General features: G+C 43.1%; 1 long non-coding RNA gene across 1 annotated transcript; it reads left to right on the forward strand.

The window, feature by feature from the left end:
• The first annotated feature begins 7307 nt into the window (after positions 1–7307).
• Positions 7308–22303, forward strand: LOC140681887 (uncharacterized). Its single transcript, XR_012053098.1, has 2 exons — positions 7308–18902; positions 19351–22303. It is a non-coding gene; the product is annotated as an uncharacterized lncRNA (long non-coding RNA).

Below are 22303 nucleotides of genomic sequence, written 5' to 3' on the forward strand. Positions count from 1 at the left end.
TGGAAAAGAGTTACAGAACCTCAGAGATCTTTCAGCAAACAAATTCCTTCTCACTACTGGCTCTGTGGGCATGACTGCTCTCAGAAAACTTGAAAGTCAAGCTGCTCCAGAGTGCTGCCCATACATGTTTACTTTGTACTCCAGCTTCCCTCTTCCAACTAGATCAGGTACTTTTTGTCTGGTTTGCCTAAACAAGTACAGCTGAGGAACAAATGCTAGAGCATTCTTGGGGGTTCAGCCAGGCTAGCTCCGGGTTTCTGACATTCATTTCTGTATGAACCCTGTAAAATCCAGGTTAACCAGCAACACATGCATGCTCCTCAGCACCACACAGAGATATCAGAAATGCTTGTATGTGTGTCTTTTTTATGTGTTTTTCACCTTACTCCACACCTTGCTTCAGGCTTGTTCTCTCAAATGAAGTACAGCTGACATTTGCAAAAAACTACTTTTTAACCCAAGGTCGGACTGTGAGCTGCCCTGCCTAGGGAAGCAAGGCATTTTAGGCCTTGAACTTGAGTTGCCTGTTTCTGAGAGGCCATGGGGCTAAGCTAGAAGTTGCAAAGGTGGCCATGAAGGGCAAGTCATTTCTGCTGCAGCCTGCGGGACTGGTCCTGTCAGAGCTTCACAGGAAGGAGCACAACCCCACAGTGTTCCACAGAAGTCTGGTCACCATCCCCTAAGCATAACAAGCTGAAAGATGCTGCCTTCAGCAGGAATAAATAACCTTGCGTTGTGCTGGGTGGAGGACATGACTGCAGTGTGATGAGAATATTTAAAATATTGAATGCACTTGAAATCAGTGCAATAGGCTAAAACCACCCACACCATGACTAGTGAACTTGTGAGCAGTGAGTGTACTGTGTGTTAACAGTTTCAATGACATTTCAAAAACTGAAATCCAATTGTTTTTCTCTCTCAGCAATTCAGTGTATTTCATTCCTCAGATATTAAGTTGTACTGACATATTTCAGAGCATCACAGAGAGAGCTTGTGTATACTTCTTCTCAAATGATAATGTGAATTCATACCTGATATGATTACTGTGGTGTTGGCTGGCTGGAGAAGTCCTTGCGAAAGATCTGGCCTTCAGATTTTGCAGTGTTGCTCAACCATTAACGTCTGGATCTTGTACTATACTGGAAAGCAAATGGCAATACTGCAAGCAAATAATCATTTGCCTAAGCAGACAGGTTTCCGTGCAGCTGATCAGTACTTGGAGCCACAGTATCATGACTTCCATGATCAATGCCTATTGAAGAATTACATGCAAGAGCATTTTGTCAGTAAAAAGAAAATAAAGGATGGAGGTGGGATGATGGGGGTGGAGAGAGATGAAGCCAAACTAATAAAGGAGAGAGTGGGACATGTAACCAAGAAGTAACATGCTTCATTTACACATTTATTCAGTACTGACAGGGCTGGGGTCAGACAAAGGTACTGCCAAAGTACCAGGATGAAATCCTGCCTCTAAGTACCATTCTTTAACATGTCCGGGGTCCAGATGTCCATCACTAGTTGACCAAGAGATCCTGCACTGCCCACACTCCTGCTACTTAATGCCTTGCATGGCAAACAGCACTTCCTTCCCATGTGGACTCCTGCTGTTCCCTCTTTCACATGACAAAGGACATGAGCCATCATTGCAGGGACCAATTCTAGTCCATATGAACAGACTGGTGCATACAGCCACAGAAGCATTAGAGTATCATCAGAAAAACCTTTGTGTTCTCAGGGTGGCCACAATTCCTGTATATACATCAGGGGTGGAAGCAGACATCATTTGTTGGCTGACTGAAGAGAGATGAGTGCAAGGCCACAGAGATGATGGATGGGTGTGGTGCACCTGATGGTGAGAGGAGGGATGGAAGGAATCAGGGTTTGCTGGCATGGAGGAGCGATGTCTCAGGGAAGCCCTAATTGCAGATGTTCACTGTTTTACAGACAATTACCAACCTCCTCTCAGAAGTTCACAGGGATGTCTTGTTTTAAAAAGTCTTGTTTTGACCCTTGTCATAAAAGACAAAAGGGACACATTGCAGCATGGGAAATTATGTTTGCACATAAGGAATAAAACAACAGTGGTGCAAGCCTAGGACAGGGCCAAAAGAGGTGGTGGGATGTCCACTGCTGGACATGTTCAAAATTTAGCTGGTCAAGGTGCTGACCAAGATAACTTTGTTTTGAAGGCAGTTGAGCCAGGAAAGGTGAATGGGAGCAAATCTCTTCAGATGTGCCTCCCCACCTGAATTTTTCCATAATTCTATATGCACAGCCTGCAGCTCCCAGTCATGTGTTAATCATGCCTTAAAAAAATAATTTCTGAGTAATCCTGAGGATTAGTTATGTGACCCTGGGGCTCTCTCATGTGTAGGACTTGCTCTTAATTGAAGAGCTAAATATACATCAGCACCCAGTGGGATTACTCAGTCTGCAGCAGTGTCTGTCAAATTGGTGTGTGTGCTTTCCATTCATTCCTTTCAGATGTTGCTCTGATATAGCAATTTCTGCAATATTGTGTATCTACATAGAACAATTTTCTATGTCTTCCTGGTAGGAAGGAAGGTCAGATCTACTTTCAATGTGTGTTTCAGGTTTGTTTAATGTCAGGTTAGAGAAGTGCTGCAAATCAAGTTTTACTTCATTGACTCCCTGTTGATCTCCATTATCAAAATGTTTGTATGCACACAGAGGAATCCCTAGTTCACCTTTATTGGTGCTTAGTGATTTCTTGGGAGTGGATCTTCTCAGCACCTCTGCAACCAGTTTATCTGCCTCAGTTTTTATGGACCAGGAAAGCCACTTTAATTTTAAGCAAGCTAGTTTTCTCACTCTTGTGCATTCCCAGATTTTCCCTTACCCACTCTCACACAGGTGTTCACAGGCACAGAGAGCTCTACGCTCAAGCAATCTGGTCAGGATCACTTGGGATGGCACAATGCATGAGGGACACCAGATATAACGTTTTTCATTGAGTCTCCTGCAGCTCCTGTTGGGGGTACCTCTTGGCAGGTTGGTTTCTGGGCAGGTCTTGTGTACTCTATAGGATACAGGTGTTGCTACAGCGAGACAGTCTTGCCTCAGCACTCTGTTTTCTTTTAGCATAATTTCTTCTTGGTTTGGTTTCATGAAGTATCAGAAAGAGGCAAGACAGAAGTGTGTTCTGGGCCCTGGTTGCCATCCTCCTGTTGTTGGGGCATACGGTGTCTTGTTTGTAAGTCACCACCTCATCTCAGCACAGGCCTCCTGGGCAGGGCATAAGGAACTGCATTCAGTCAAAACAAATTCTCCATTTCAACTTTAGGCCTGCTACAAGAGCCCTGTGAAATGCAATTAAAGGAAAGGGCTCAGAAAAATTCAGACTGGAAGCCATCTTTGGAGGTCCCTGTTTTAACAATCTGCTCCAAGCATGGCTGACCACAAAGCTAGATCAGGTTATCTCCAGCGATGGAGATCCCACCATCTCTCTGGACCACATCTAAGAACTGGACTGTGATTGCCTGATGATTTAATCTCTGTTTTCTCAAAAATTCTCTTGGATTGAATCTAATTCGGGATGCTGCCTGATCAGAGCCATCAAGCAGTGGAGAGGCACTTCCCTCCACTGGCTTTCAAAGACCACCCAGGCCCTGGTCAGCCACCAGGTTCACAGCTGACATGCCTTGCTCTCCACCAGGATTGCAGCCCTTCTGTCCAGACTGAGGGCTTCATTCACTGCTGGGCTTCTTACAGCCATGGGCAGAACACTTCCTTTGCTCATGCTGTGCTCCAGGAGGTTCATGGCACCCCATTTCTGTAGCTTATTGAGGCCCCTCTGAAGGGCTGTGTTCCCCTCCAGCTGCTCCCCCAGTGTGAAACAGTCCCCAGTGCCTTACATACATCCCTTCTTCTATGTTGTTGCTAAAGATGTTAAAAATATTGCCTGGTATTAACCCCTGAGAAATGGCACATATAGCTGTATGCCAGCTACTTTTACTGATGGACCCCTGATCTTGAACCTGAAAGCCCTTCCAGTTTTCCACTCATTTAACAGTTCAGCTATGAATTCCATAATTTCATCTATTTAGCTTCAAAAGTAATGATCAAAAACTCCAAAATCACTTTTGCCAGAAGACTTCCCTACCTTAAAAAATCATCATGTGCAGACAGAAACTTTTTGTCAGTTTGGTACTTTGATGCTGGCCCAGCCTAGGGATCAGCACACTGGTTTTGTGCCAGCCTTCTGAATACCCTATTATTGTGATAAACTGCACCCATTAATCATTTAATACTGGCCAGCAAAATATGTGAATTTTTTCATATGTGAAAACTAGCAGGGAAATCCATCTTTTGTAAACTCCTAAAGTTAGAAAGTTCATGTATTATTGATCAGACAATAAAGTAGATCTTGTGAAGGAAAGAGACTGACAGTGCCTCGTAAACATAGTTTTACTAATTAGGAAAAAAAGCAGCATTGATGCTTTTATTATCTTGGGACAAAAAGTGAGTTACTGGAAGGAGTTACAGGCAACAAAGAAACATGGCTTTATCTGCAGGTTGAGTGTGCTTTAATCTGACATCCTGACAATGCTGGTGAGTATGTAGGTATGGTGAGTAATACCTAGAGTATGTCTGCCAAAGCACTAGAGCCAAAGCATAGAGTCTACCTGTCACTCAGAAAAGGCCCAAATGAATAGCAGGATGATAATCCTTCAGGCACCACATCACCTGATGTATCTGTTTGCTACAGTAGGGAGGAGATGATGCTTCCTTTCAGATTACCACAGGTGTGGAGCTCCCACACACAGAGAAAAATGCACCACTGCTAAATCTTTCTGGCAATGGAAAGTAACATGCTTAAACTCCCAGAACACTTGCAATTCACAATTTCAGAACGAAAACTTACTCACCTGTCTCAGGATAACCCCTTACCTCCATGTATTTCAAAGTTTGCTTTGCTATGATGAAGTATTAAGTGAGAATCTTAGACATTGTTTCTCTGCATACTTCCCTAAACCTTGCCTGTTTTTATAGAGAAAAAGCATTTAACTGACAAATCCTATGAATACTGTGAATAGCTCATGTAACTAGTGAACACTGTTATTAGATCTGAACCAATAAACCCCTTTTTCAAACTATAGATATGAAAATTTTTATTTTTACCTTCCAGAAAATATATCTCGAATTGTCCACAATAAAAGTTAAGAGAAGATGCTACCTCTGTATTTGGTCTTTTCTGTAAGTCCTTACTGTGTTCATACTGAGCAGGAAGTAATACTTTCCCTCTCAATCAGTATTTCTAAGAGTTTCTGAAAACACCCAGCATCACCTTCCTCCTGAAGGGGTTGTTCAGCTGGGCTTTTTCTATCAGCTTCTCACTTCAATCACCTTTATTTCCTTAACTAGCTCTGAGCACGGTGTGATCTAGCTGAATAGCTTGGAATCTCTGCTAGCAGATAAAGGCTGTGGATTTCATCTATTTTAAAAAGACAAACACATCTAATTGTATGTAGAATTATTCCATTGCAAACTAAACAATGAAAACAAGCCTGTCTTTGAGAACTTTCTTAGTTATGTCACTTTAGACACAGTCTATCAATTTTGCAGCTGACAAAAGAAGCAGATTTTTGGAAAAGTGTTCACAGATGAGTAAAATGAAACAATTGGCTCAGTCACTGCATGGGTACAATAGATTTCAAACCCATTAGATAGCAAAAGGGAAGTTTTTTGCTGCAATTGTTCTCAGGGAAAAAAAATTAAAAATAAAAAAAAGGTAATTTTAGTGCAGGATCAGCTTTTGATCTCTGCTTCTTCCACTGCTTGGGATGGCAGGACCTGGATATATTTGGGTCATTTACTTACTGTTTTGTTTAGGAGATTTGGAAAGAGGTGCCTTTCCACAGTGTTCAGGCCTGTATTTTAAATGGAGTCCCTTTTGCTACCAAACCAGTTGAGTGTATATGCTATCACAGTGCAAAACATTTCAGTGAAAAGGATGAGGCAGGAGCATTACACCTGCCATCAGGAGGAGCCTCCTTGACTTGCTTTTCTCCCTAGTGAACCCACATCTCAGGAGTACAAAAATTTTGAATTCTGCTTTTGGGGTCACAGATTTGAGCTTCTGGTGGTTCAGCTGCAGGAGGTGTGAGAGATGCAAAGCTGAGCGTCACCGGCAGACACAGACCTTGAGTGGCTTACCCCTACAAAACCAAAAGACCTCTCTGATGAATACTTATTTAGTAGATCAGTGACAACAGGGTACAGAGGCTTTACTGGTCAGAAGTCACCTTTGGAACCCCACCCTGAAACATGAAAAAAAGAAGCATGCCATGTGCAAGCAGAAAATACCCAGCTTAGCACAAAGCTGCAATATCCTGCCCCAGCTTTAGCTTTCAGAGTGATTAGGGTGGAGCTCATGCAGAGTGGCTGTGATGTTGCATCTCCAGGTGATAGCTGCCCTGCTGATGAAACGCAGCATCAGCACCTAAAAGCTGTGGCAGCAGTCTGTTGGGCAGTAGGAAGAAAAAAAGAATCCCTGCTACTCAAATGCTACTTAGCCCTTCAGGAACAAGAAACACAGCTTTGCCTGGAGAGAGCTGCCGCTGCAAATGCATCTATCAGCTGCAAAGCAGATAGGCTTTATGCCTGCCTTCCAGGAACCAACCAACATACCATGTATCTTATCTGGATGAAGCTTTTACTTCTTTCTCTGTTCTGGCCCCCAAGCTTATCCCTGTGCCTGTGTTTGGCAACTGCAGCAGAGCTTGGCACTGCTGGCAGCACCTGGAGACAGTGATGAGCCATGCAAGGGGAGAAGTGGGAGGGTAAGGGAGGAGAGGCAGTGGCTCCCTGCAAGCTCCCCCTAACAGGGACACCATCAGCTCTCCTGGCCAAGAAGGGATGTAACAACTAGCTCAATTATTGGCCTCTTGCAGATCGGTGTCTGCTCGTGGACTGTGATAACTTTTGGGATTACATTAAATTTACCATATGCAACAGGTTTAATTGTTGCACTTGGAATATGTCTTCTGCTTATCTCTGGAAGCATTCCTCCTCTTCTCGCCCCACCCTTCCCTTCATTTTGAAGACCTGAGTTTCAAGTTCACATTTATCAGTACAAAAAAATAACAGGACATGCCCTATCATGTCCTGGACACTCTAAGACAAAAAATGAGGGAGCTGCACCCTTTCCCCCTCATTTAAATTCTTTTATGTGCACTTAAAATGTTCACATAAAGTTTTATCACACCCAAACCATTTCCAAAGCAATGAGCAGTCACATTTACTATTAGAATTTTGAAAGACTATAATTCCAGGGTAATTTTACCACTCCCTCTGACAGTCTTTTGTATTTCTGATACTATATGTGTCTCATAAACAAAACAGTTAAGAACATATCAATCACATTATCAGCACAGAGAGGATTACTTAGAAAGGCACTTAGAATTTGCTCTGCACTCCTGGCAAGTCCAACATAGCAGGTAGACAGCCCATTTTACTGTGTGATAGGATTAACAATGATGAAAAAGTGTTAGTACCTTTCTGGTGTTCATATAACCCAATCCTCCTATAAAGTCAGAAATGCATAAAATAACAGATACTTAAGTTGGATATGTATTTTAAAAAACTCACAACATTACTTTAGAGTACTTAAACTCACCAATTCTTTCTGTAAACTTCAAAGTTCAAGCTGAAATGGTATTTTTCCTTGAGCATCTTCAGGACAGCATACTAGTCTGATTTGTGAGCCCAGAAGTTTTACTATTCCATGTTTTTTTTCTTCCAGAGTAATGTTTTATTTCGGCATATTGTGGACCATTACTTACAATGGTTTCATAGCATTGAGGTTCAGCACTTCTGGAAAGCCTGTTTTGGGTACATACACACTGAGGATCTCAAGCACCAGGGAATTCAATCGTTTCTCAATTTTGTAACCGCCAAGCAAAACAGCCAGTTGAGCTTTAACTCCAAGAGCTAACGAGTTGTAATCAAACACATGGAAGGTGGAACTTGGGTTTTGCCTGCCTAGTTATCTCCTCAGGCATGTAAATGTGTGCACTTTCACAACAATGAAATTAGGCTGAGACACAAAAAGTCATAAAGACTGGTGTGATAATGGAATAGTTAAAGTCAGGAGAAAAACATTACATTCCTCTCTATATAGAGGCAAATTTTAATTCAAAACCCATGGGGAGTATTTTCTTAGAACATACCTACAATATTGCTACACACAAGTCATACCCCAGAGACAGAGGCATGTTCCTGGATTGGGAAGTCATCTTCAGGTCCTGAAGAGCCCACAAGGTTCATCTAATTTTCATCAAGTTATTACCATCAGACAAGTATGGTCTGATATATAAGGCAAAAAGGCATGAAAAATGATATTTCTTGACTGTGTAGCCAATGTAATCTTCAGGAAAAAATCCTTACAGATTTTTGATGATTATCTGAAAAGTCCATCCAAATAGCAGCAAGGTTTTCCTTGATGTGCAGAATCCAATATGCAAAAGTCAGAGCAAGAAGTACCAAAGGACAGTTCATGATTCCATTTCACCTTTCACAGTAAGAGCTGCAGGTCAGCCCCTTTCTGCTGAACACTTGTGAACCTTTTGCACTGGGTCATCATCAGTGCATTTCCACTCCCTCCCCAGTGGAATTTCTGCACCTCAGGAAGGATAAGGGATGACCTTGATGGTTACACCTGGAGCCTGACTGCAGTCAGGATCACTTGCAAATCATGCCTTCTCGCATGTCCCCCTGCATGCTGCTGGTACGCATCTCATGAGCTGAGTAACTCTCAGTGAGGCTTAGTCCAAATAAGCATCCATCAACCAAGATGTGCTCCAGCACTGGGGAAGCCAGCATGTGCAGGGTGTGCTGCCATGAGCTCTGACAGATTTTTTGGCATCTTGTAGTCTTTCTTTTTAATCTTATACTTTTCTAAAAGACTGCTTCAATGGACATAGGAATACATATGGAATTCAGCTTTCAAGTAGTGGTAGACATTTGAACCCAAAGATTTGGAGGAAAATTAATTTAAACTATAGGTCCTGTCTTGAACACCTAGTAGCATTCCATGATACAGTGACTCCATTGACTCCATCAGTGGATGAGGGAAGGGTTATACAAAACATTATTTAGGACTTCTATATAACCTTTGACAAGATTCCCCACAACATTCTTATCTTTAATTGAAGAGATGGATTTAATGGGTGGACTGCTAGACACTTGAGAAAGTGGTTGGACTGTCACATCCAGAGAGTAGTGGCCAAGACCTCAGAGTCCCAGTGGATATCAGTGGCAGGTGGTGTCCCTCATGGGTCTTTACTGGGACTAGTGTTATTTAATACCTTCATTAATGACATAGACAAAGGGGTTGAGTGCACCCTCATCAGGTTTGCAGATTACACCAAGCTTAGTGGTATAACTGACATTCCTGAAGGACAGGATGCCATCCAGAGCGATCTGGACATCCAGAGAGATCTGGGATCAAGAAGAGGCCTATAGAAATCTCATCAGGTTTAACAAGACCAAGTTGAAGGTGCTGAACCTGGGTCAGGACAACCCCCAGTATCAGCACAGGCTGGGCATGAACAGATCAAGAGCAGCCCTGTGAGCAGGACTGGGGGGTGCTGGTGGGTGGGAGGCTGGACATGACCCAGCCATGGGCACCCCCAGCCCAGAGAGCCAAACGTCTCCTGGGCTGCATCCAAAGCAGTGTGGGCAGCAGGGCAAGGCAGCAGACTCTGCCCCTCTGCTCTGCTCTGATGAGAGCCCATCTGGAACCCTGCACCCAGCTCTGGGATCCCAGCACAGGAAGGTCATGGACCTGCTGGAGTGAGTCCAGAGGAGGGACATCAAGTCAATCAGCTGAAGCACCTCTCCTATGAGGAATAACTGGGAGAATAGTTTATTCATCCTAGAAAAGACTTTGCAGTGACTTAATTGCAGCCTTCCAGCACCTAAAGAGCCTACATGAGAGCTGGAGAGGGACTTTGTACAAGGACATCTAGTGACAGGACAAGGGATAATGGCTTCAAACTGAGAAAGATTTAGATTAGTTTTTAGGAAGAAATTATTTGCTATGATGGTGGTGAGGCAACATGTTACCCAGAGAAGTTATGGGTGCTGCATCCCTAGAAGTGTTCAAGACCATGTTGGATGAAGGTCTGAGCAACTTGGTTTAGTGAAAGGTGTTCTTGACCATGATAGGGGGATTAGAACTAGATGACCTTTAAAGACCCTTCCAACCCAAACCATTCTATGATTCTGTGATTATTTATTAAAAATTCACTGTTACAAGATAATACCTTGCCTTTCAATTTGCTACTGCTTCACAGAAGGAAATATGGGGCATAATGTCACAATCAGATATGGCTGTGCATGTATTACATTACAAAGCAAAGACACCCACCTAATTTAACTACAAGCAATTACATGTAAGTACTCACTTTTCTGGGAAGCTGCATTTTGGTGGAGTTCACCCTAGATGCCTTTGCTTTATTTGTGAAGCCTGCTTATACATGAATGAACTACCCCAAACACACAAACACAGCTTGACATGACCATCTTCAGGGCATCTGATGTGTTCCTGGCATTCAGATATATAAGACACTGCCAAAGAATAAGAAAGCAAAAGAATCAACTTGTTACATATCCTCAGTAGATAAGGTCCTGGAATTTCAGCCATTCCTGAAAATCATTTAATGATAATGGGTGAGTGGTCTGCTATTTGGACTACTCAAAAGCTTGAAAATAACCAAGAAGTCACTGATTTCCAAAAGGTTAAAATAAAGCTGCTCCTAAACTCTGCCTCCTTTGTGCAATCTTGAAAAAAACTTGGATGCCAGAAAATATGCATCAACTTTAATACTAAAGAACTCAGCAAGATCACTTCCAATCACCTCTGGGGAAATGCAAACTTGCTTTGCTCTGTACAGAATTTAGTCAGCTAGCAGCTTACAGGAGCACTTTCTGGCTTTAGAGTGATCAGTCAAATATCTTCATTATTTCTGTTAGAATAGAAATTATTTTGTGCATTAAAAAAAAATCTTATGGTAGATGGAGAGAAACAAGGGACTTGATCCTTTTTTGGGTTTATTTTTTATTTTACTCATGGTGAGAAGATCTCACTTCTCAGAGACTGATGAATCCTCTGGAACCCTGTCTCTTCCTTGCCTGATACCACTGCATAAACAGGCAACAGGTAAACTGAAAGCTGTATAAGAAGGCAAGTCTCCCATTTGAAGGTTTTAACCTCCTCCATCCAACAACCTGGCTGTTACAATGGAATGAAGCAGAAAGACCACCTTTCCTGCTCATAGATTGAAGAGGCACCTATGCCAGTATAAAACCTGTGCCGTAAACAAAATCCCTGACTCTGGTACAGCATCTGCTGCTTTAAAAGAGGGCAGACTACACCGCTGCTCCGGCTGCTCCTCATGCAGCCTCAGGCAGTATTTCTCTGAGGAAGACCAACTGAAAGCCAGGAGCAGACTCCAGTGTGCTAGTGTGCCTTTTAAGAGTCAATCAAATTTAACTGCAAATAAAACCAGTGGGAAACAGAAAAAGTAGCTGCAGCTATTTGTTCCCCACAACCTTTCCTAAACAGGTCTAAAAATGTCTGTAAGGTGAGCCTTGCCCCACCTTTCTGAAACCAGTCACTAAGTGTGCTTGTACTCGGCAGGGGTCTGCTATGAGGCTTTTAGAGCCAGAACTTAACGAAATTTTGGCCATGAGATACAAGTTTAAAAGACCCCACTTTTTCCACTGACAGCACTAAAAATACCAAGTCTTTTGCCCTCTGCTTTTCTTTTGCTAGCTCCAGTCTCTACTTTCTGTGGTGGCCCTTTGCACCTTGATCTGCCACCACACACTGAAGAGCCTGTCCTGATCCTCCCTGGCAGCAGGCTCAGCCAAGACACAGATGCAGACCCTGGCGCTGCCTCCCACCCCAGTGTCCCCTGTCCCACATGTTCTGTAGTGGGGCAGGACCAAGGTGCACCACAGTGGTGTGGGGCAGTGCCATTCTCCCCTGGCCTCTCTACAGTCTCCTCACTGCGAGGGGGCTGCTAATGAACCTGGCCTTTGGAGCCGCTGGATGCCCAGGGAGTACAAGTGTCTGGGGAAGTTGCAGAGACCTTATCTTTCCATCCACACCTCCACCCAGGCCTTACACTTTCCCTTCCCTCAACCCCACTCACACATTTATGAGCCCTGTTGCAGCTGAGGCACTTGCCTGTGCTCTTTTCAAAAAGAAGAGGCTCTCATCTTTTGATTTGTTATATGTTTTAACCCACTTAACAGCACTGCTGAAAGGGGACCAAAAATGAAAGGTTGGAAGGGAAATATTTCTTCCACTAATTTGTAGCTAAATTTTTTCACCTAAAACATCAGGCATTTGCTAGTCTCACTCTTTGTTTAACATGAAGCAAAGAGTTGGAATAAGCTGGTAGGACACAGTGCAGAAAGCTTATGGGCAGAACCACTGGCCAGAAAGATTTGGTTTCATAGGTATGTTTCTTTGACTTGAAAGACATTACTGTAAATGGGTTGATAAGGCAAACATGCAGAATTGCTTTGTAGGCAATCAGTATAATGCTGAAAGCAGAGTCCCTTTGCTCATTCCTTCCACAGACAGGTACTGCCCTCCCACAATACTCCCAGTACAGAGCCTGTCTAACATGTTATTTTATAAGAAGAGTCCAGCCAAATGAACTATGAAACAATGAGACAGGCAGAAATGAAGCAAGTACAAACCGTGCCCACAGCAGCAATCAGACAAGTTGGGAACTGTCTGCTCCTCCTTCACAGATGCTGTGATGAATGCCTGGCTGCACCAGTGTGACAGAAGGACTCTCATGAACATTTTTCTCACCAGGAGCAAAGAGCAGAATATCAAAGAAATAAACACCCTTCTTCTTCAAGGAAGAAAAACACCCTTTTTCTTCCTTGCTGACCCAAAGTCCTTTTCTCTTTAGTTTCCAGCTCCATTCTCTTTGCTGGACACCGCTAAAGAGGATCTGTTCCTTCCCAAGCAGCTCATCATAGACCAGTCCTGCACAGTGCCATTCCTTAAATCTAAAAAGTTGTTGGGATTTCCAACAGACTGACCTGTTTTCACTATCAATAACTTATTCTTAGATTTCCTGCATATTTCCAAGAGCTGGGCTACATGGCAGAAGAGCTGAAGCTGTCTGGGAGCTGGATTATTTGCGTAGCAAGTCTTACATCTACAGAAGGCACCACAGCTGGCCTTACCTGGGCAAGGGCATGAAGCCTCTAGACTTCTTTCCCTTTGGTGGCTAAAGCCCCTGTGATGCAAAGCAGATTGGGAGGTAGCAGGGATAGAGACTCTCAACCAACTCCAAGAGTACAGCACAAGAAGATGCACCCCAGCAGGCTGTGCTACACACGGGTGCAGGTCTGCTCCCCACAGTCTGGCAGGAACATGTCCTAGTTGCTGGCTTCAGGGTACCCCTCCTAACAACCTCTCACCTAAATATGCATAGACACTCACACCACATGTTTTGACAGCGTTGCTGCTTAGGGGCAGGTTCAGTCACTGGAAGGAAGGGCAGTGGCCAAGGGCTAGGAATTCAGATAATCTGGTGGGACACCAGTGTGATTGGGACCTTAAGTGTGATTGAAATGGGTCTGACTTTGAGGGGATATAGGTGAGGATTGTTCTGGGAGTTTCCCAGAGGTGCTCCCAGGCCTGGGTATTGTTTGGGAGTGTCTGAGCCAAAGCTGTGGTAAACACAGGGAGTGGACACCACAAAGAAGCAATGATGGTGGTATAGTCAGGCCAGAACCCAGGTCCTGCACTGCCCCGCACGACACTGTAAAACACCCGTACCCTGCAAAGTGAGGCTGATTGTCCCTTCCTCTATCCCAGCAATCTCCACAGACTGAAAACGTGGCAGAACTGCTACCACACATGGTCACATACATGCTCACACAGTTTCAGAGATTGCATGAATAGTATCTCTCTGCACCAGTCAGCTTTCCTCCAGCTCTGAGAGTCTGCTTGCCATCTACCACAGTGTTTCATCTAAAGCATGTGTTTCCGTTGTTGAAAGGAGAAGCAGCTTTGTCCTGCCATGACTTTGAGAGAAGGTTAATCTCCAATGACTCAGTGATCAAGAAAACAGCTTGATTCCCCCAGTGGGCATGCATTTGCTACAAGGATTAACAAGGGAGCACAAAACCTCTGTCCATCCTTTGTGTTTGTTAAAACACTTCCTTTGATATGCAGCCACTGGAAGAAGCTCTCATATGTAGAGGATCACCTGCAGGATTGGAGGAAAGCTAAAGGAAAGCACAGAGCTTGTATTTAGGTGAAGTTTTGGATCAGAAAGCAAAACTGGGGGATGGGAAGGGACAGGTACCTGGGATTTAAGGCCAAAGCAGCATACCTGCAAGTCTTCTCTTCTGCAGGTGATTCATATCTCATTTCACTACAGAATTGCGCTATTGTTGTGTAAGTACCTAAAGTGTCACCATAATGGCTCTACCTTGAATTGTGGGGGTAGTTCCTGGGCAAAGACACCAGAGAAAATGGTTTGAGAAAATGATTTACATAAAAATTTGCCCTTTGCTGCTTTCTGGGCTATTCTTAAAGCAGAGTTTTTCCTTGCCAGCAGTATTTTATGACTCTGAAGGAGAAATTATTCCAACAGAAAGAGAGGATAATTCTGTAAAAAGCACAGGACATCTTACTAGCATAACATTCCTAGTAGAAAATAACTGCATCTGTTCTCCTCCTGCCCCCCTGAGTGCCCATGGCTTACTTTAGGACAGATAGGTACAAAGAGCAGGTTTTGCCTTGAGTGCCAAAAGCCTCACACAATAAGCATCTGAATTCTGGCCTGTGCCAGCAAAAGTGGGGGCTGATTCCTAGGCCAAATCCAAAACCATGTATTTACAAATATTTAAGAAATGCTGAAAGCAGATAGAAAATCCTGCCAGCCTTTACCCGTCTAAAAGCTGAGTGCTTTTTCAGCCTGAGCTGAATTTTAACACTCTTCACCAAACATTGTGTCCCCCTTTAGTGATTTCCTTTGCAGAAGGCAACTCAGAAAATAAAATAGCTCAATTTCTTTCAGGGATGTCTGAGAAGCCATTTTCTAACAGTAAAACTGACAGATTCAGCTGCTTTAATAACTGTGGTATTATTTTGACCTGAATTGCTTTCAGGGCTTGAGGATTCTCCTATGACCTTCACACATGAAACTGCTTGCAGGGGGAATGACTCCAGTGTTTGTTACCTGCTGTGGGGCCTCCAGGGTCCATTGCAAGCTGCTGCAAGAACTCCCTTCTCCTGCCAGATGTTTCTGTAGCAGCCTTCACTTTATGGGTCACATCACCTCTGAAGGGCCTCTTTGACTTTCCAGTCTTCCTAGTCCCACTGTAGGGACTAGGGGCCTTAGGGACCACCACCAAAATATCCTGAATTGTCTCCCAACCCAATGGCAAATGAGTGAGTTTTCAGAAGCCACCTTCAGCAGTACCTCTTGACTATTTTAAGCAAGAAAGAAAAGAGGGAAATTAAATAAAAGGTGCAATTTTTTGTCAAAAGTGCTCTCATAATACAATTTCTCCTCCTTGGGGCAGGGGGAGGGACTGTCTCTGTTTCCAAGTGCATCTCGGCAGGCATAAAATCAGGTAACATGTAAATGGTCACAACACCACTGGGACCTTCACTGAAAATGCCTAAAGGACCATGGCCCGGAGAAAGGATAAGCTGACAGTGGTAAAGTATTTTCCAGGTCATCATTTTTGTCTACATCACTGAGGAGTCTTCAGACAACCAAAGAAAACATCACATAAACAATCAGCAAACATCCAGTTCTCTTCTCCTTGCTAAACATATCTAAACACACTTTAAAATCTCTTCTTTCACATGCATCTCACAATGCCAATGGAGTCATGTTTAACCTTTATCTCCCTGGCTCAGAAAGGAGATGGAAGAATCGGAAAAGGACAGAAATATATTGGCAGGATAATGAGAAGTAAGAAATAGCCAACTATATCAAGACAGGTTGGTCCAGAAGAGATGACTAGCATGAAAGCAGATCCCCTCAGCACTGAGAGGCAAGGAGAAGGTCATCAGGCAGTAAGTACTCATGTGTCTCTCAGTACAAGAATAAAGAGGCAATAAATGAAACCAGCAGACGGCAGCTTCACATTGTTATATGTAGTACATATAATTCGCGCCATTTCAAATACGATATATGTGATATTGAATATTTGTTAGAGTATACACCTTTGTATTAGGATTCCCCCCACCCTTGCAGGCGAGACCGGGTGTATGTTGGAAATGGATTTACAAGTAAGAAGGTACGGCTAGCCAGGAGATGGGCCATGTCTAGGGAGATACGGGAACCCCAGGTGCTGATCATCTCCTGAACAACCTGAGATGGGTATCATGGAAATCCTTGGGCAGATACATGTGAATGTCATGGAAATCCTTGGGCAGATACATGTGAATGCAGCGTTCCTGAATTCCCGTAAATTTCATCAAGGGATTCAACAAACTCCGGACACTGAATTGTTCTCCCTCATCACCAAAAAAGAAAATCTTCTTAACCTATGGACTCTGAATAGAAGAAAAGACTGATTGCTGAAATCTTGGCCTCAGGTGGAATTTTCCCTATAAAAACTGCTTGTGCCAAGATGGAGGGGTGTGGGCATGGAGGAAAACCTCTGCTGAGGCTGACTCCTTGTTGCACACCCAGGGCTGACCCCGGGCTCGGCTCTGTTCTTTCCTTGTGGCTGGCTAGATACAATTTGATTACAAAATAAATATTTTATTTTTTCATATTAATTTGGCTGGACAAATTTTCATTTATAACAACATCAAGCCAGAGGATTAATTTCTTCTTTCCACACACAATCCAGCTGTGTGACCCATCATTGCTAGTTATTGTAGACCCAGTGGTCTTGCCTGGATTTAAAACCCACAAGATAAATTCACAGAAAGAGATGGTTAAAGTAACAGGAAAAGACAGAATCCACCAAAGCAAATATTGCTGTGATAAGGAAGATCCAGAAAACAGTAAGGAAGAGCATGAGACCCTCTGTTGAGGCAGCCAGCCACGGTGAACCATTCACTGAGAATTACACTCAGCTGGATTGCGAATCTAGCTAGTCTGCTAGTTTCATTTGTTTCCTCTTTATTCTTGTTGCCCCACTTTATCCCTGTGCATTATTAATTACTGCTGTCACTGAAAACTGGCAATGGTAACTTCCAATCAGCACATTGCCTTGTGCCTTCTAAGGATAATGTGCCCTGCCTTTACATTACCTGCTGACAGCTCCTGATTGGAGGCTAACTTACTCTTGATTGTGTTGAAGAGATGTTCTCGGCTCAGTCCATTCTGCAAAACATATTTTGCTTAGCATGGAGAGGGGCCTAGTTACAGCCTCCCACTGCCTGTAGGGCATTATAGGGAAAGTAAATCCAGACCCTTTTCAGAGGTGACCAGTCACAGCATAGAAAGCCCTGCAGAAAGGGCACAACTTGCAAAAGGGTTTGGATGTGAGGAGAAAACTTTCCTTGAGAGCAGTACAGCCCTGGGACAAGCTGCAGAAAGGTGGTGGGAATCTCTGTCCTTGAAAGGACCAAGCACTCACGCAGATGAGAGCCTGAGCTCCCTGACCTAATGTAAGCCCTGTAGTGAGCCCGGCCGGGCACTTAGGCTTGTATTGAACACTTCCAGAAGATGTCTCCTGACACAAATCTCTGTCAGATTTTGAGAACCAGATTCCATCCAGCATCACCAGCCTTGCAAGACAGAATTGATCATCAATGCTTAATCAAAAACAGAAGTGCTATTGACAGGGGAACAACATCCTCCATGTGTGATTGTGACAGCAGCTCACAGACTTCATGGGTGGTTCAGTGCTTGGCCATCACCTCCATGACTCACACAGAACCTCTGTGCTGCTGCCTGCCCTGCAGTACAGGAAAGGATCTGTACAAGGGAGGAGCTGTACCTGGCACATATGCTGAAGTACCATCAGGCACTTTTCTGACTGTCTCCTTTTAAAATTGTGTGTAGTAGTGATTCCCAGAAATGTCACAGGGGTTTGCCTTGTTCATGGTAAGGGCAGGAAGCCATCAAAAATCATCCTTGGGTTACTTCATGTAGCAGCCTTCATGTGGTGGTCTCTGGGGAATACTTAAAAGTTTTAAAGAAAACAGAAGCCATCTCTCTTGTGTATAATTAAACAAAAGCCTCACTACCAGTTCTCCCCAAGCTCAGTGACACATTATGCCAGGTACAGGTACACCAGACTGTACAGCACCATTTCCACTGCCCTGAGGAACTGTGGCCCAGACAACAGGCAAATTGCCTATTGTCCTACATGGAATTAGGCAGACAGTGGAAAGAAAGTGGTTCACTTTACCCCTAAGGGAGAGAAACAGGCAACTCCTTTTATTCAGCCCTTCCTAAAACACAAATCCAAATAATTTGTAGCAATCTCCCATGGACTCTGTGTAACAATCCCATGGACAGTTTAAAAGACCAGCTTTGATGAGAAGTCTGGAGTTTTGCATGGCTGCAAGAAGTGAGCAAATTCATCACTCTAGAGAGATGCGTGTTGGAGCTAAAAAAAGAGGTATGGTATGCTCATAAGACTCAGATCTGCAGCTTAGCTGAATCTCTTAATAAAATCTCCTTCACCTTCTCAGTAATAACAACAATTTACTTTTCCATCTCTCTTTCTCCTCCTTCTGTCTGTAATTTGCTCTTCCCAGTGGAAGGGAAAGGAAGAGTAAATTATTGCAACAGTGATAAATCCTGAGCAGCATATTCTGTCACTACCAGTAAACCTCAGGAAGTAGAACAGACCTCTGACAGGACTTTGAGGAATGTGGAGATGCAGTCCATGTGCTTCTTTACCAACTGAAAACTGTAAGCATGAAAGCGATTCAAAGCATGTCTGTCTTTTTCTATCTTTCTTATTTCTCCGGTTTCTGGCACATCTCAGGTATTTACTAAACAAATTCACAATTCTTTAGCAATGAATGTAGTGAGATGGGCCAGATCTAACTACTCAAGCAGGCACACTAAGGTACATTTGCTGTGTCCTTTTGCAATAAAGAAACTCAAACCACTTGCTCTTTCTGTGCAGCTGGAGGGCCCAGAAGTAATTCAAACTGATCTAGCAACATGTAGACTGTGGCCTCACAATGGTGGTTGTTATCTTGTGAAAGATTCTTTACATGGTTGTGGCTGGAGACAAAATGCTTCAAGCAGAAATCTGACACAGGATTTTTTCATCCTCAGTCAGACTCTTGTTTGGGAGTAATAACATAATAATCACTAACACTTTTTTATATGGCTTCTGTATTTCTACCAGATGATGTCTCAACGCATTCGTGTTGTGCACCAGTTCCACAGTGAGCACCACATACACACCCTGGGTTTACTGAGCACATACAGGAAGATTTTACATGTGTGCCAAGAACACACAGGACTGTCTAAGCAGAAGCAGCTGATCCACTGGAATCATGAACCAAGGTTTTGCAGCTTCTAGGTAATTTTAGATTCACTAGTTGTACAAGAAAAAATAAGTTTGCTTATGTAATGGCTGCCTTTCAGGACGCATGCAGGTTGATGGTGTCTTCAGAGATTATTGCTGCATTATACAGTGCTACTCTTCCAGAAGTCTACCAGACACTCACAAATCCTGTAAAAACCAGCCAAAATTCTGGTTTTTGGCCTGCACAAAATTTTTGCATGGGAAAAGGAGACTTGATCAGGGATCCTGGTTCCACAGACACTCTCCATATACTGAGATCTCCAAAAAGGCTACACTTTAAACACACATTAAACTCATCCTGGGTGGTTGTCTGTGTCTCTTCATAAGCTGGACTACACACTGCTAATCAACTGAGCTGCTGTATGAAGGGAGACAAATGATGCATGACAATCCACTTTCCATAGAAGATGGTAGAAGGTTGTGGTGTCTCCCTCGGTGGAGATACTCAAGAACTGTGTGAATGCAATCCTGTGCCATGTGTTCTGGGGTGACCCTGCCTGAGCAGGGATGTTGGACCAGACAAGGTTGCTGCTTTGCAACATGACCCATTCTGTGATTCTATGATTCCGTGATTTTAATGTAAGGATTTCAAGTGCTTTAGGGTCCTGTGAGCTAGCAGGAGGATACCCAGTTGAGACTTTGTTTAACTGATTGGTTCCTTGCTTCTGACAGGTATCCAGAGGTTTTTACTAGAACTGTGCCCCTAATCGTTTATGTGGTCTTGTACCTTCTTGCCAGCAGCTGTCTTCACTGGTGGTGTCAGACACTCCCAACACAGAGGTCATTGAAGAGATGGAGCTGGAGAACACTGAATTATGTGCCCATGACTTCTTCAAGTCTTCTGTGCTGACAAAGTTACAGAAGGATATACCTTACAAAGTTTTTTACATAAAGATTACGCTGTTTGCCCTGTGGCATGTAGAGAAAGGATGCATTTTTCTCATCTGTTTGCCTACCTTTTTAAATGTCAGTAGGAAGGTCTGGGAAACATGCTTCAACAAACAAGAGCAAAAATAGACATAAAGTACTGATCTGGCTGCATGAATGGACATTTTGGAGTAGCATCAGGTCAGCAGAGCCATCTTTAATGTGGCAGAGTGACTCTGTGCTGACTATCCCTAGCCCAGCCATGGCCATAGGCACAGCATAGGTCCCAGCCCAGGTACCCCGACATTGCTGAAAACCCCCTGGTAAGGAATGGGACCAAGCCTGCACTGCATTGCCATGCTGGGTGGCAGTTCTAAAGCACAGAGAAGCCATGGACTTCTGACTCCAGAGTGACATAGCTATGGTTTGGGTTAATTCAGCAGTGCAGCAGCTTTCACCTCAGTTGCTGTTCTCTCAGGACTGATTCCTTTCAGTTTTACAGAAATAGAGTAAAGAACCAGCCAGAAGCTGGCTGTCTCATTCAAAACTGCACAGTGTGACTTACAGCAGGAGTAAGCCTCATCAGTTTCAACTTCTACAGAGGCAAAAATCTTTTAGTCTTGATCTTTTGTCAGCAGCAGGAACACACAGAAAACTCAATGTTGCTGCAATTATTGTTCTTTGAATGGCAGATTCAGAGGAACGGGTTTTAAAAAGAAAAAAGGCAAGAAAAAAAAAAAAAAAAAAAAAAAAAAAAGAAACAACCCAAAGGTCTGTCAATTGTGCAAAATGCATTCCTGCACTGCAAGGTGGGTGGTCTGCTTTAGAAGTTGTTTGGTTTCAGCACAAACTGCCACAAAAGATTAGTGATGTGTGTGTAAATACAGCATTTTGATGGCCGCATTCCAAACGCAGTTGCTTACCTGTGTATTGAATGATGTTTAATACAAGTACTCCACTAACTGGCCGTCAAGTGGGAAGCACCACTTCATCGGAAGTGGCACTCTAACATCACATCCACTCTCTGTCAGGAATTTAAGTGGCATTTTAAAACTGAGATGAATATACTCTCATTTCCCACACACAGAAACAGATGCATAAATCTCACAAAAAATTATATATTCTGGGAGTGGAAAACGAGGTGTCTTTCAAGACTGAGCAGCAAGTAAATTGTCCACCTTTAATGAACAAGATATAAAACTAAATCAAGCCCTTTTTCAGTAGGTCGTTCAGTGCACAAACCTGGCTGAAGTATTTGCAGTACCAAACATGGAAATTCCTTTTCTTTTTTTGGAAAACAACTAGACATCACGAAAATGTCTTTTCATTTGGAAATTAACTTTTGTATCAAACACAAAATGTTTTACTATGTACTTTGTAAGTGTGAGAGTTGTAACTAAAGTAAACAAAAATTCTCGCTATTCTTACAGCTGTGTTAATGCAAAAAACACACATTAAAGGGAAGCTTAAGGTTCTGTCTGGTTTAACTTCAAGTTAAAGGAAAATGTATGTAGGTGGGGATTATATGACCAAGCGTTATGGCTGGTTTCAAATAACTTAGGTAGATTCCACTTTTGACCAATTCACTTGATTTTTTTGTGTTAAAATTAGTTGTCCCATTGGCTCTGAGAATTGAAGTCCAACAGCATTCACGGAACAGTAATTAAGAGCACCCTCTTGTGGTCAATATTGCGGACGTTAATTAACCTTTTATGGTAAGCTGTTAATGTATCTGCTCTCTCATGCCAATACGGTACTCAGAAAGTTTATTAAAATATGCACATGAATATGCTGTACATGATTTTTTCTATATCTGCCCAAGAGACTTAACTGCAACGTTTTATCTTGTTTATTCACCAAAAGTTGTATGCTTTTTAATAAAAATATTTTAACATTTCATGCA

Source organism: Taeniopygia guttata, chromosome Z, assembly GCF_048771995.1.
Source record: "Taeniopygia guttata chromosome Z, bTaeGut7.mat, whole genome shotgun sequence".
Classification (NCBI taxonomy): Eukaryota; Metazoa; Chordata; class Aves; order Passeriformes; family Estrildidae; genus Taeniopygia; species Taeniopygia guttata.